This window comes from Leptonychotes weddellii, chromosome 7 (assembly GCF_054177405.1).
Source record: "Leptonychotes weddellii isolate Sample4059 chromosome 7, ASM5417740v2, whole genome shotgun sequence".
Lineage (NCBI taxonomy): Eukaryota > Metazoa > Chordata > Mammalia > Carnivora > Phocidae > Leptonychotes > Leptonychotes weddellii.
In genome coordinates this window covers 28,298,244-28,314,310 of record NC_138375.1, presented here as the reverse complement: position 1 = coordinate 28,314,310, position 16,067 = coordinate 28,298,244, and the positions used below count along the sequence as shown (strand labels likewise).

Genomic DNA, 16,067 nt, shown 5'->3' with positions numbered 1-16,067 from the left:
GTACTAATTTTTTTGTCACTAAGTAATTAATTTGTACTTCTTTCTGTTTAATGTCATTGTAGTTAGACTTCTCTAACTTACCAGGGTTTCTTTCAATACGGTTCTGGTTTTCTAAAGCAACTGTAGGCCCCTCAACAAGGCGTTATCAGCAATCTGAGTTAAGTGCTCCCCTTTATTGTAGTCCTGCAAAAAACTACATTGGAGTTTTGGTCAAAATGAACACTATCCCACAATTTGTAGGATTTTTATCATTTTACAGATTAAGCAGAGGATCAGAAAGATGAAGTGATTGTGTTGGCAAAATTGAAAAATGGCTAACATGTCCAGTGTTAGGGAGGTTATGAGGACACAGAACTTCAGCTCGTCCACAGTGAGAGAGCCCCACTGAAGGACAATCTGACAGAACCTATGTGAATAGAAAATGCGCAAGTCCTTCTATCTCAGCAACTCTACTTTTAAACATCTATTTTAGAAGACTACCACCACACATACACAAAGAAACATGTGTGTGGGTGCTCATTGCTGCATTGTTAGTAGTCAAGGGGGAAAAGACTAAACAAACCATGGACTGTCCTGCTCACACAACACGCTGCCACAATTACAAAGAATGACACCGGCCCAGTAAATACAATGTGATATTCAGAGTACAGGAATATTTGGGGTCTTAATTTTAGATATTTCTATGCATACATTCATAGGTGTGTAAATGCATAAAAAAAGTTCTGCAAAGATAAACAAAGGTTGCCCCTGGGAGGAGGAACAGAATGGGACGTGAGAAGTCATGTGAAATTTTATTTTGCCTGTATCATAAAACTTTTCCCAGAAGTATTTAATATATTATTTGTTTTAAAAAAATGCTTATTTTTTTAAGAAAGAAGAGGGAGAACATGGCATAACATCACACCTCTAGTAGGAGCTTCTCTATGGCTTTTAAAATATTTTTTCTCGGGCCGCCTGGGTGGCTCAGTCGGTTAAGCGACTGCCTTCAGCTCAGGTCATGATCCTGGAGTCCCTGGATCGAGTCCCGCATTGGGCTCCCTGCTCGGCGGGGAGCCTGCTTCTCCCTCTGACCCTCCCCCCTCTCATGAGCTCTCTCTCTCTCTCTCATTCTGTCTCAAGTAAATAAATAAAATCTTTAAAAAAAAATATTTTTTCTCTTCTGGGTCTTTTATGTCGCTCTCTTGTCTGATCATCGGATGCTTTTGTGCTATGTCTGGGCTCAGAGTCCCTCCTTTCTTTTACCTAGGTGATCTTCCAAAAATAGCAATGACAATAATCGTCATTGTCGTGGAAGAGGGAAACACTAATTGAACTGAATACCTTCTCTGTACACCCATCTGTCTACACAGGTGTGCTTCTTGTAGTTACACTGGCTTGCAGTCACTTTTGTCTCTCCAGTGCTTCCTCCTTCCAAGTCTCGCCAGAACACCTGTTCTGTCCAGGCGCTACAGGGAAGATTTACCTTCTTTCTTGGCAGTTCTGATCCTCTTTCCTGGACTCCTATGACTCTCTACCTGGTCTGATGGTCTAATTTACGCCTTTCCAAACTATAGCTTTAGCGGGAAAAAACTGTCTTCCTGGATGAACCTGTGATCAGGCAATTTCCCTTAATAAAACTTTTCTTTATGGCACTTCCTATTTCTTAACTTATAAAAGGTTACTGTCACAAATTAATATAACCTATAAATATGCTTTGTTTGGTGTGCAGAGTTTTTTGGATTTTTGCTTGTTTTATTTATTTTTTTAAAGATTTTATTTGTTGGGAGGGAGGGGCTGTGGGGGAGTGAGAGGAAGAGGGAAAGAATCCCAAGGAGACTCCATGTAGAGCATGGAGCCTGAGGGGGCTCAATTCAAGGACCTTAAGATCACAACCCAAGTGGAAACTAAGAGCCAGATGCTTAACCAACTGAGCCACCCAGGCGCCCCTGTTTTGTTTATTTACTTTGTTTTGCTTACCTAGTTGCCAACATTCAAAAATTGGAAAATTTCATAGAAAGATCTGGATTTGTTCTTCACATATTTACAGCAGGCTAGAACCCCTCAGTAGCCACCCCATTGAGATAGGACACAAGTCTCTTGTTGACCACAGTCACATTTCCAGCTCAGTGTACAAAAGCATTTTCCTGCCTGGCTTCCAATGACAGTTGAGTTTGAATCACCTGCTTTAATTACTCCTCTATTTGCTCTTATTCTGAAGCTGCGATATTGTCTCTGCAGCATCAGTGTTTATTCCTTCCCTGTCCATAAATGTCATATTTCTGGGTTATATTGATTTTATTTTAAAATCATAGTGAAGAACATTCACTATTCCTTCAACATATAAATCAGTTCATATGTGAATATTTCTAAAACTTAAGTTTTAGTACTTTCTTTGCTTCCATATATTAATATACTTTTAAAACAACTTTTAATATTTGAAAAGAAGAAATACAGTTATTGTCTTCTGCCCAAATATGCTCTATCTTAGAGCAAGAGGCACTTGGTAATTCTGAACATCTGACAAAAAAAATGTTTCTTGTATACCGACTTTTTTCTTTTAAAATTATATTTTACATTCTTTACAAAAAGGAAAGATTCAAAAGTCAGCAATGTTCTATCAAATTACTGCCTAATAATTTGAAATTCATGTGATTTTATGAGTTGAAAATAAAGTCATTTATAAGAACAATGTATGTTTAATACATTTGACATTTAATATATAATTACATATAATTATATGAATGATTATATAGACAACAAGTGAGTAGTCAACAAAGTGATTAGGGGAATGAATTTTTAAGAATAAAAAGAATAGGGGCGCCTGGGTGGCTCAGTCGTTAAGCATCTGCCTTCGGTTCAGGTCATGATCCCAGGGTCCTGGGATCGAGCCCTGCATTGGGCTCCCTGCTCTGCAGGAAGCCTGCTTCTTCCTCTCCCACTCCCCCCTGCTTGTGTTCCCTCTCTTGCTGTCTCTCTCTCTGTCAAATAAATAAACAAAAACTTTAAAAAAAAAAGAATAAAAAAATATTCAGAGACTCTGAATGTTAAAGTTAGGTCTGACATAGAGAAGTTTAAGATAGTGAAGCCTTTCTTTACTTATTTTTCTCTAGTTGATCATCATATTGTTTTAATCTCTACCTCTTTACCTTCATCCTAATTTCTGCTTTAATTATCTTTGTAAACCCTGATGTTTCAGTATTACTTTTCTTTCCATTTTGATGGACTATTCTAAGCTGGCCAAAATTTTCTTGGCAGCTTGCTTTCAAAATAGTTTTTCTTACTAATACAGTTACAGTGCTTTGTTTTCAACTACATTGGTTTTCAAAATTTCCCATCCACTACGGGTTTACAAGTCCTTTGAAGATAAGAACAAATGACTTTGAATTAGGGCAAGGAAAAATTCTGTAAAACTAGGTGTTCTAAGACTGTGACCCAGAAGTTTCAAGTCCTACCTTTGAAGGCTGCTGGGGATCTCCTGAAAAATTTTAAGACGTAAATGGCAATATCTCCTTATGTGCCTGTATTGTAAATGATATTCTGTATCAGAGCAAACACCCATCATAAAAGAGATAATGTTCACTTTTTTCAATGATTTGAACAAATAGAATGCTAGACATACCTCTAATATTCTATACATAGGAGACACACACATACATACACACACACAAATAGAATGTCATATAAGCATATGAAAAGATTTTTAGCCTCACTTATAAACATAGAAATGCAAGTTAAAATGTCATATCATTTTTTTACCCACCAGTATTGTTAAAGACTAAAAAAGTATGATAATGCAAAATGTTAGTGAGGTTATGGTAAAACAGGTATTCTCCTCTTGAGCTAGAAGACAAATAAATTGGTAATACTTACTAAATAACATTATTTACCAAATTGTTTTAACGTTTCATCTTTTTGACTCACCAATTCCTCTTTCTAAAAATTGATATTACCGATGTATATACACTTGTGGGCAAAGACATAGGTACAAGAATGATTTTTTAATAGTGACTGTCTAATAATCCAAAATTATCAAAAATAAAAACAACCTAGAGTCCCTCAAATGGTCAAACACTTCTACTCTGGGCATATATCCAAGAGGAATGAAAACATATGTCTACAAAAGACTTATACACAAATGTTCATACCAGCATTATTTATAATAGCTAAAAAGTGGAAACAGCTCAAAGATCCACCACCTGGTAAATAGATAAGTAGGTGTGGTATCCATGCAGTGGGTTTTAATTCAGCTATAAAAAAGAAAGTATTGATATCTGCTACAACATGATTGAACTGCAAAAACAATTTAGTGAAAGAAACCAGTCACAAAAGACCACATATTGTATGATTCTATTAAAGCAAAATGGTCGGAATCGACAAATCTACAGAGACCAGAAGAGATTATTGGCTGCCTAAGGCAGGGAGAGGAGGGCAGGAATAGGGGGGAGTGACTGTTAATAGGTACAGTGTTTATTTTGGGGGTGTTTCATATGTTCTAAAATTAGTTATGATGATGCTTGCACAACTGTAAAGTATGAATACCTTTGAATTGTACACTTTAAACTAGGATATCTATTGAATTATATCTCAATAAAGTTTTTTAAAATAACCTAAATTTCCATCAATAATGAGACTGTCAAGTAAATTATGGTAAATCTAATGCATGAAGTGCTCCACAACTATAAAAAAGAAAATTTGATTGCCTTATTTGTCCCAATATAGACCAATCTCTTTTTTAAATCAAGAGAGCAAAATACAGAATAATATATGTACCATAGCCCCATTTATGTAAAAAAAAAATGGAATATTTCTTGAAAGATGTACAGTTCTTGAAAGGCTGGTAACAGTTGTGTTTGGAGTGGGGACTGAGGGATGGGATCTAGAATGTGAGATTTTCTTTTCAATATTCCTTCTTGTATTTTCTTAAATGATTTACCATGTATATATTTATTTTACAATAAACTGTCTTAAATTAACTTTTTTTTTCCTAAAGGGAAAAGAGTAAAGGAAAAGAAAGTCCAAATCAGTGAAACATTAAATGCCCTACTCTGTACAATAGAGGTGAAGTGTGGGGTCCACACAGATACTGACAGTGGAGACCCACCCTCAGAAGTTTACTGTGTAACCAGGAAAAAAATAGATTAATAGATTGATGAATTACTTAATTTTGCGAATTTTAAAGAAAATAAAATTAGTGTAAGAAACCACCGGTAAATGCTCTGTGTATGAATGGAGAGCTCTCTGAGCAGCATTAGGTCACATGGGTGTTAACATTGTGGATAAGGCAGTGGAACCACACTACATTTAAAAGGGCAGGTGGCCTTTCAGAAGCTTGCTTTCCATAGAATGGTCAGATATATGACAATTAGCATATGGTTTCAGGCACAAATGGCAGTTTAGAAGACTTTTTTTTTTTTAAGTTGCTAGAGTATGATTATCCTATTCTCTCTACACAGATGGAAACAAATGTGCCCTCAGAGGTTTACTAAGAGCCTGTCCCATATAGAACAGACACAACAGTTGCAGGCTCTAGGATAATTCATAATTCGTAACACCTGCTCTATGCTGGGCAGGCCCACATACTATTTCTCATTCTCACAGCCATCCTGCAAGTTAGGAATCCGGAGTCGCAGTGCAACAGGCAAGGAACAGAAACCCAAAGAAGCGAAGTAAGTTCCCCGGTGTACCACAGCTAGTGCTGGTTGGGATCAGTGGTCGAACCGAAGTCTGAGTGACCCCAGCACACCTATTCCTGCTACCAAGCCATTCCTCTTCCCATGTTGCAATTGGTTCTGGCGTGTTTAGGAATCAGGAAAGTGAAAGTAATGTTTGTTTGGGTACCTAATGGGATGGTTCCAAGGATTTAAGGTTAAACTTCCTGATTCTTTACCCGTTCTAAGATATCCTAACAGAACCAGGACTTGGCATGATCGGTTTGGGGGAAAGGTGTTTTGGTTTGTTTGCAGTCGAGGTGGGTAGACTGCAGCATATCGATGATGTAGCCAGCTCAAGCCATAGCTAAGAGGGGTACTGACTGTTACGGTGTGCTCAGGTGGTTTTATAAGGGGGGTGCATGTGACCACTTCACAGATGAGAAAACAAAGACTTGGAGAGATCAAGCAACTTACTCAAGGCCCCAAATAGAGTAATAAGCAAGTGAAGGTTATCATAAGTGTAGTGGAGTCTGAACTCAAACCCACACCTCCCAAAACCTATTCGTTCCTTGCTCTGTGTCATGAAGCCACTCAAGCAAAATAAAGATACAGACGTGGTCAATATAGACTTTTGTTCTAAGAAGTTTGGCTGTAAAGGGAAGGAGGAAAGGCAGCTAGTAATAGAATGGGGGACAAGGGTAAGAAAGGATATTGTTGTGTCTCTTTGGAGTGGAGAAGATTGACCATGTTTAAGGTGAAACATGCTCCTGAAAGATGAAACACACCATCCACAGCACATAGTAAGTGCTTAGGAAATAATTTTGCTCGGTGCAAGTAAAGGAGTTAATAGTTAACAGAGCAGGGTTCATAAGGAAGCCGACACTGATAAGAACCAAGAATGCCAGTTAGTACTAAGGAAGATCGACATTTTTCCAGAGAATCAGGGGCAAAGAAAAGGAGGGCGAGCAAGATATAAGGAGGTTTTAATAAGTTAGAATGAAGGGTAAGCAGGGAGGGTCAAGTGGAGTGCTCTCCCTGTTCTTAGTAAAACAGGAGGTAAAGTTATCTGTGGGGAAAGAGGAAGGCATGGGTGAGGTCCAGAAATGTGGGGAGTTTTGAAACAACCAGTATAGTAAACGTGATCAGATCTCAGGGATACTTGGTCCTGAGAGAGTTAGTGTTCAGTTAGGTGTAAATGAATGTGCACGGGTGTGCAGCCGCTAGGGGTCCCGTTAAGTGTGCACCTAGATTGTTGTACAAATTACCCTGTGCAGAGTTCACCAGTCAGGGACTCTGGAAATGCCCAACAGCTGCTAGAGCTTCTCCCTTTGGATGGGCAATAGCTGTGTGCCTACCCAGGCCCAAAGAAAAGTCTCTATTCCGAGTTGCCAGTTCAATGGCTAAATCCTGGGGCAGGCATGTAATAATTCCCAAATAAATAAACAGGGACACCTGGATGGCTCATTCGGCTAAGCGTCTGCCTTTGGCTCAGATCATGATCCCATCGAGTCCCTCATCGGGCTTCTTGCTCCGCGAGGAGCCTGCTTCTCGCTCTGCCTGCCACTCCCCCTGCTTGTGCTTTCTCTCTCTGTCTCTCTCTGACAAATAAATAAAATCTTAAAAAAAATAAACGACGAACTTTATAAATGATTTCAAAATATCTTAAGTCAAGATAACTTAATAATGATTTTATTTGAGGCACCTCTCATCCTTGGGGGATCATCTATTATGTTTATACAACACTTTGGACTTTTCAAGATGCTTTCATGCGTATCAGTCATCTAATCCTTAAACCTTTGTTGAGTAGTTGAGATCATATTACTACCAGGCGGGACAGACGGAAAAATGAAACCAGGTGGAGGTTAGTTAACTGATTTGCGGAAGACAAAGAACTCTTTGGTGATAGAGCTGGTGGTAAAATCAAAGTTTTCTAATGCTTGGCCCAATTCAAGACATCCCAAGAAAACCAAAGTTATCAATCCCCTCATCTTCTCCTCATCCCTTTTTTTTTCTTTCCCCTCAATTCTGTTTCTTATGTTTGGAGAGTTTTAGATCCTGACAAAATATCACCCCTTTGGGCAGCCTGTGTTTCAATGAATCTGGAGCTGCCCTTTACAGAACCAGAGAGCCCTGCACACCACTGACTCATGGAGAGCCCTTACCTAGTGGTTTCTTCCTAGTAAAATGATGCTGGCATCCCAACCATCGGGCACCCACTCAGGTGTGCCTGAGCAGGGGCACTTGACTTGTGCGGGCCCTCTTCTGAGGTTCCAAAATTAAAGACGATGAAAATTTGTTGGGGCACCTGGGTGGCACAGTTTGTTGAGCATCTGACTCTTGGTTTTGGCTCAGGTCGTGATCTTAGGGTCCTGAGATTAAGCCCTGTGTCAGGCTCCACACTCAGCTAAGATTCTGCTTGAGACTCTCTCTCCCCCCCTCTCTGCCCCTCCCCACTAAAATAAATAAATCCTAAAAAAAAAAAAAAAAAGAAAGAAAAGATGAAAATTGAATCAGATGTTGGTAACCTCCCAAATTCTTGAGAGCTGTTTCCGTGCTTTTGTGTCTCTCCCTTTCATTCCCAACCTTCCCCATTTTTCCTGTAACCAGTATGAACTGTCTCTTATGCAAAAATAGTCAGTTCTCACTTATTTTTGCCAATAGTCACATTTTTATTATGATTAAGAATTTTATTATTAAAATTATTACATCTCTGGTAGAAGTTCAAAGGTTACAGCAAGATGTAAGTCAAGTTCCCACTTGACTTTTTAGCAAAATGCCCCGTATCTCCTTCTTAAAGCCTTGAACTACTGTCAAAATGTCCAGGAACACAGTTCTAGGATTCTGACTTGGGATGGGAGTGGGTAGTAAGTTGCAAATTCACCTGATTAGTTACCACCACCGAGTTGTCCTGTACCCTCCAAGAGAGCAGCTCCGTGCACTGAGAGGCCCATACCCCTTACACAATCCTACCATTCTTCTAGGAATTCCAAATGGTCTTGTCAGATCCAGTATTTTAAAGCCACAGATCACTTACACAACACCTCCTGAGCTCTGGGGGATAAGACTCATGGTAGATCTGTTTGGGGTGTTGTCTCTCAACTTACATCCTTAATTCTTGATGCCCACTAAACTCCAAACTTGTTTTTTCCTTTATTTAGTTCATATCTTCTGATCCCTTTTATGACTGCATTTCAAATTCCTCAATTCCATTTCTTGAGACTTTTTTTCCTTACTAGCCTATGTCAGTCACCCACCTTTAAGGGCCCATTTTCCACTAGCTCTTGAATGCCTACTTCCCTGCTACCTGGTTTCCAAAATCAAGTTCTGATATAAATTATAAATTTAGCATCTAAAACATCCATAGATGTGAGTATATGCTTCAGAATTACTTTACCGTCTCCAGAGCTAGTTCTGCCCTATGTAAAACTGAAAATAGTCATACAAAATCACACTAAGAGGAAAGGTATCAATCAGAAAAGCTAGACTTACACTCAGATCTTTGGAAAGTGTGTTAACATTTGCATTGGAACTTACCAATAATGTCCACATCCATTCCTTGAGGAGCAGCAGAACATAGCAGAAAGGGCGTAGACATCATAAGAAACTGACTAGGGTTCAAACTTAGCCAGAGTTAAGTTTCTATTGCTTACAAACTCTCTGAACATGGGTAGTTTTCTTAACTATCGAATGGAAACTAGATAAGAACATAAACCCCAGAGGGTTGTTATAAAGATTAAATAAGATTAAATATATAAAATGCCTAGAATGATGCCTGGCAGAAAAAAAAAAAAAAAGATTACTTAACATTGTTATCATTAATCCCAGAAATTTCCTATAGATTTAGTGTTTCTGTTTCTTCTTTACTTATTTTATTATAATTCAATATACACCCTCTTCTTTCCCTCACAACAAACTAGATTTCTGGTTTTGAGAATTCCAATATTATTATTTATATTTTAGCATACTTTATAAAATCCAGATTGAGATTTTAAAGCCAATCATATTACATTAAGGTGAGTCTCCTGGATTTTTTTTTTTCTCAAAAACTGAGATGCTTTTCCTTAGAATGATTTTGTATACATGCAAATATATCCCTTATAGTATTTGAAAGTGACCGCAGATTTTGCAAAGCAAAATGTTTCACTGCTAAATACTAGTGTAACACAGGAACACCTTAGTTTATGTTCTCCAAGCTTGAGGAGGAACAGAACACTTGAAAGATTAGTTTAGTACCTCATTATGCCTTTCAAATGACCTCTGACAAGTTTCCAAAGGTAATTATTTTAAAAAATCCAACCAGTCCCCCTCTGTCTCTTAGCTGTGCTTTCCCCCAGCTCTGCCACATCCTCAGGCAGACCCTTCCCTGGCGGTGGTGAGACAGATGCTGACAATGCCGGGTGGGGGGGTGGGGCGGTGGGAATGCTCCTCAGAGGTCCAAGTCCAGTGGGAAAGCAAGCACCCCCCTTTCTGGGTAGCTCAAGTTATTATAACTAAGGAAAGGAGAATGGATACCAGACAAGCAGAACAGCAGGGGCCCAGCACAGATGCCCTGTCAGAAAGTCTCATATGCCCATGTAAAGATGAAAGAGTACTACAGGGGTTTGGTGGTGAGTCAGTTTTTAGTGTTTCCAGTTCATCGTTCCCCAAAACATGTCTGTAATTTCTCACCTCCAGGCCTTAGATCACTTTCATATGGTAACACCCCTGGCTTGTCCAAATCTTTTCCATGAAAAGATAATTCACAGGTGGATGATAAACATTTTTCTTCTGTTTAGACAACAGTTTTCCACTCACAGTGGCTTATTCCCTGTGAGTACAGCTTTCAAATCCTTTAGGAATCTATCAGACTGTATTATTTATAAATTAAAATAGGGTGTTATTTTCATTTGTCATAGTCACTAGGATTTTTAATGTGTATTCTGGGATAACAGGCATTTCAAGTCAGTAAGCAATAGCTCATTAGATAAATGGTGCAGGGACGCTTAATGATCTAAGAACAACAGCAACAGCAACAAAAACCGTAAAACTAGATCACGATCTCACACCTAACTCCAAAATAAATTCTTTAATCATTTCAAAGAGTTAAATGTAAAAAATGAGTCCAAAAGAAGTAGAAAAAAATGTAAGGTTAATAATTATGTGTTCTCAGGGCGCCTGGCTGGCTCAGTGGGTGGAGCGTGCAACTCTTGATCTTGGGGTTGTGGGCTCGAGCCCCACGCTGGGTGTGAAGATTACTTGAAAATAAAATCTTTTGAAAATAATAATAATGGGGGTGCCTGGGTGGCTCAGTCAGTTAAGCATCAGCCTTTGGCTCATGCCCAAGGATCCCAGGGTCCTGGGATCGAGCCCCGCATCAGGGTCTCTGCTCAGCAGGGGAGTCTGCTTCTCCTTCTCCCACTCCCCCTGCTTGTGCTCTCTCTGTATCTCTGTCAAATAAATAAATAAAATATTTAAAAATAAAAAAATAAAAAAAAAATAATAATAATACTGATGTGTTCTAAGGGTAGGGAAGGCATTCCCAAACATAACTCTAGTGATAGAAACTATATATAAAAGAATTTACTCACTGAATTAGAGAAAAAGTAGTAAGTCCTAAATATCAAAAAAGCTTAACTTATTGATGACAAAAATGAAATGGGAAAAATATTTCTAACATAAATGTAACAGTTGGGAAATTTTATTTATCAGAATTGTGGGGGAACTAATTCTCCCTACCTCAACCCCTCCCCAAAAATAGCTGCCAAAGAGAAAATGAGCAATTCCTGTGAGCATTTCACCCAGCAGGTGCTTCACGAGTCAGCAGTGCAGGGCCTGAGAACATTTTAAAACTCTGTACTAGTGAGAGGACTGGAATAGTAAGAAAAGAAGATGAAGAGAGAGGGTAATATTTTTGTCGTTGTTGTTTCATTTTTTTTATTTAAATTCAATTAATTAACATATAATGTATTACTGGTTTCAGAGGTACAGGTCTGTGATTCATCAGTCTTATATAACATCCAGTGCTCATTACATCACGTGCCCTCCTTAATGTCCATCACCCAGTTACCTCATCCCCCCACCTACCTCCCCTCCAGCAACCCTCAGTTTGTTTTCTTTGATTAAGAGTGTTTTATGGTTTGTCTCCCTGAGAGGGGGTAATATTTTTACTAATTACCAAAATGAAAAATTTGAAAAGAGGCAGAACTATCTAGAAGGAATTAAGAAGCTTTTTGTATATATCATTTAAAACCTTGCCACTGACCCCTTAAGATAACTTACAGTAAAGTACTGTATTTCCTTCAAAGGTTCTGAAGATTTTGGGTTTTATTGGTTGAGACATGGTATGGTTTTTGTTTTGTTTTTTGGTTGGTTTGGGGCGGGGGTTCTCGTTTTTGTTGTTGGAGGTTTTTTTGGTATGAACAGCCAGAAGCAGAAGCCAAAGTAGCCCGATTACTACATTCAGTTTGTCCCTGTAAGTGGCAAAAAGATGAATACCCTCAATAAAGATGATCTATTAGTCACTACAAAAAGGCAAATACTATTTTAAAAACAGGCAAAGGAGGGGCGCCTGGGTGGCTCAGTTGGTTGGGCGACTGCCTTCGGCTCAGGTCATGATCCTGGAGTCCCGGGATCGAGTCCCGCATCGGGCTCCCTGTTCAGCAGGGGGTCTGCTTCTCCCTCTGACCCTACCCCCTCTCATGCTCTCTCTATCTCATTCTCTCTCTCAAATAAATAAATAAAAATTAAAAAAAAAAAAACAGGCAAAGGATTTGAATAGATAATACAATTAAAACAAAACATGATGAAGATGAAAAAATTGACCTCAGCGGTGCTCAGAAACATGTAAAATTAAGAAGAAATGTTTTTTTCAAGAGTGCACCCCTTTTCCTCTCAAAAAAATTGCCCCCAAATTAGGAGGACAAGAAAAACAAACTTCATATTTAGGGAAACCAGGCGACATACATAAATCCAATGCATCATGTATAAAATCAGAAAGGGTCAAAGCAAAGCCAAGAGATACAGAGACATTCTATTCATGAGATAGCCAAAAGAACCTATGAATTTTTTAGGTATAAGCAATGGTGTGCTGGTAAATTTTGAACTAGTTCTCTAAGACAAACTGTGTATATGTGTGTTATGTATGTATCCATACATGTAATAAATTTTATTGATATAAAAGATGCATAGCATAATATATAAATAGGAATAAGCCAAACAATACTCTTTATTGAAAATTCCTCAGAGCCAGTTGTTGATTTTTGCCAATTTCTTTTACCTGTAGCCAACCTGTGGTTACAATTAAGGAATGAGTGTAGTTCGAACCTGAATGTTGATTGCTATTTTCATTTATGTTAACAAGATGAATGTAAAACAACAAAGATATATGTCAGAACTTCACTCATTTGCCAATGCTGTGAGTGACTATTTTGCTGAGTTGTATAATGCTTTCAAATATTGGAAAATATTTCCTGAATGTTTTATGCCATTCACCATGTAATAGTTACAGAAACAACACACTTTTAAATTTAATCTGTATTATAAGCATTTTCTCCATCACTCTCTTAAATCTAACAATCAAAAAAACAATAAAGCTGAAATTTGTAGTTCTTGTCTATTTCCAGGATCTAAATAATCCCATTATGCCCACGTTCAATCTACATAGTGAGGTCACTGAATGCAGAGTAGGGAAGAGATGCCAACAGTATTACCATCACATAGTCTTTCCACCATTTATAGCACTTCTCACAATCTTATATGTATCTTATTATATGTTTTTAGTTTTTATCTATCTCCCCAAATCCATAAGAGCAGAAATTTGTATCTGTTTTTTCTCTTTTGTATCCTAGTGCCTAGAACAGAACTTGACACATATAGTAAGCATTCAATAAACATTTGTTGAATAAAAAATAAAATGTTCAACTTACTATATGCCAGGTACTGTCCTAAATGTTTTACATGTGTTAAGTCTAAAGTCCTTACCACAATCCTATGAGCTGGCACTATTATGATTTTCATTTTCCAGATGAAACGAGAAGTGACTTATCCAAGTCACCCAGCAGGTAAGTGGTGGAGCCAGGATTTAAACTCAGGCACTTTGGCTCCAGATCTTGGACTCTTTATCACAATGCGTTCTCTCAATATATCAGAGCCCTGATGCCAGCAAAAAGAAATCTCAGAATGTCAGATGTGTGGCAGACCTTAAAAGCAACCAGGTCACATTAGAGCAAGTGGACAAGGGTGGTATACTGGAACCGATTCATTATCTGACAGGTTTGGTTTTGTAGAAAATGCTTAAAGACATTTTACAGCACTGTTGGAAATTGTGGGAAGTAAGAGTTCCAAAGAAAAATCTTTGCAAATGACAAAATAAGACAGTTATTAACTCCAGGAAAACAGTAAGTTGAATGAGAAAGGAAATGTAATCATAGTACACTGCTTGATTCAACAAAAAATAGTATTTACCAAGTCATGATAATGAAAACAATGAACATGGACTTAATTCAAAAAAAAAAAAAAGTTATGCTTTTGCTACATTGGAAAAGGAAGGGGAAGAGGACAAAAATCTACATCTACCAAACAGAAAATCAATAATTTTTACAAGCAGTAGCTATATGTATATGTGTGTGTGTGTGTGTGTGTGTGTATAAAGGTAAATGCAAAAGAAACATCTAAAACATTGGAAGTTTTTGGTATTTGATATTGATATTTTGATAAAAATGAAATTAAAACAAAAGGTAGAATTTTTTCCATAATAATGTGAAAAATTCAAAGCATAATAATGCCGATGTTGGCAAAAATATGTGAAAATCACTCTCATATACTAGCTGATGGAGTTGTCAGTTGATGTTTCTCTGCAAGACAATTTGATATTTTGTATCAAAAGTCTTAAAAAATGTTGTTTGACCCAGCATTTCCACTTAATGGAATTCATTCTAAGAAAAAACTTTAAATATGTGGAAAGACTAAGACATTTCTTATTACAGCTAAAAGGAAAGGAATTAATACAAATATCCAATATTAGAGCCTTAGTGGGTTTTTTCTTTCATCATGGTAGAGCTGCCTAAGGAAAAATTGTCACGGTACTAAATATTATAATTAGATTAACCCAGAATGATATTTATGATATTGAAACAAATAAAAATACTGGTAACAAGATAGCAAATGGTTCCATTTTACTCCCCTGCTGTAAAAGTATATGTTTGCACTAAAATGTTTCAAAATACATGTAATTCAGTAGCTATTGCTGGGTGATGGGGTTATGGCTGATTCATATTTATTTAGTTCTGTTTGTCTTTATATTATAATCTCTACTATATCTGTGATTTATTTGTGAGGTTGTTTAATACATTTCAATGTTTAGAAATCATACCTGAGGGTGCCTGGGTGGCTCAGTTGGTTAAGCGACTGCCTTCAGCTCAGGTCATGATCCCGGAGTCCCAGGATCGAGTCCCACATCAGGCTCCTGGCTCAGCGGGGAGTCTGCTTCTCCTTCTGACCCTCTCCCCTCTCATGCTTTCTCTCTCTCTCTCTCTCAAATAAATAAATAAAATCTTCAAAAAAAAAAAAAGAAATCATACCTGAAACAAAATCTTCTCATTAAAGATTCAAGGAAGTCATTGAAAACAAGAAAAATGTGTTACCTATGAGAGCAGACACAAAAACTACACCTCTTTGGTCTAAAATAATGAGTCCAGGGCACCTGGGTGGTCAGTTGGTTAAGCGACTGCCTTCGGCTCAGGTCATGATCCTGGAGTCCCTGGATCGAGTCCCACATCGGGCTCCCTGCTTGGCGGGGAGTCTGCTTCTCCCTCTGACCCTCCCCCTCTCATGTGCTCTCTCTCTCTCTCTCATTCTCTCTCAAATAAATAAATACAATCTTTAAAAAAAAAAAAACATTGTTTAAAAAAAATATCTCTATAAAATAATGAGTCCAATGAAACATCATCTACCTTTTTAAAATCAAAATGAATGTGGGATTAAAGTTGATGTAGACTTCTTCACAAAATTCGGTATATTAAAACTGTGGTTTACAAAAGCTTAGAAAACATAAGAGAAATTCTTTTTCTTTTTTTAAATTTTTTATTATGCAATTTTTCGCCTGTATACTCTACACCTAGATTTAACAATAGTTAAGGTTGGGTGCTTGGGTGGCTCAGTCGCTAAGCGTCTGCCTTCGGCTCAGGTCGTGATCCCAGGGTCCTGGGATCGAGCCCCGTATCGGGCTCCCTGCTCAGTGGGAAGCCTGCTTCTCCCTCTCCCACTCCCCCTGCTTGTGTTCCCTCTCTCGCTGTCTCTCTCTGTCAAATAAATAAAATAAAATCTTTAAAAAAAAAAAAATAGTTAAGGTTTTTCTTAACAAGGTAAGAGAAATTCCTTTAAATAGTGGGAATTAGGGCGCCTGGGTGGCTCAGTTGGTTAAGCGACTGCCTTCGGCTCAGGTCATGATCCTGGAGTCCC

The 16,067-nt window shown here is 37.9% G+C and overlaps 1 protein-coding gene across 7 annotated transcripts in view; it reads left to right on the top strand.

Annotated features, from left to right (window-relative positions):
- Window positions 1-16,067, top strand: part of FYB1 (FYN binding protein 1) — a 153,893-nt gene that overhangs the window by 86,881 nt on the left and 50,945 nt on the right. The window lies entirely within an intron of this gene.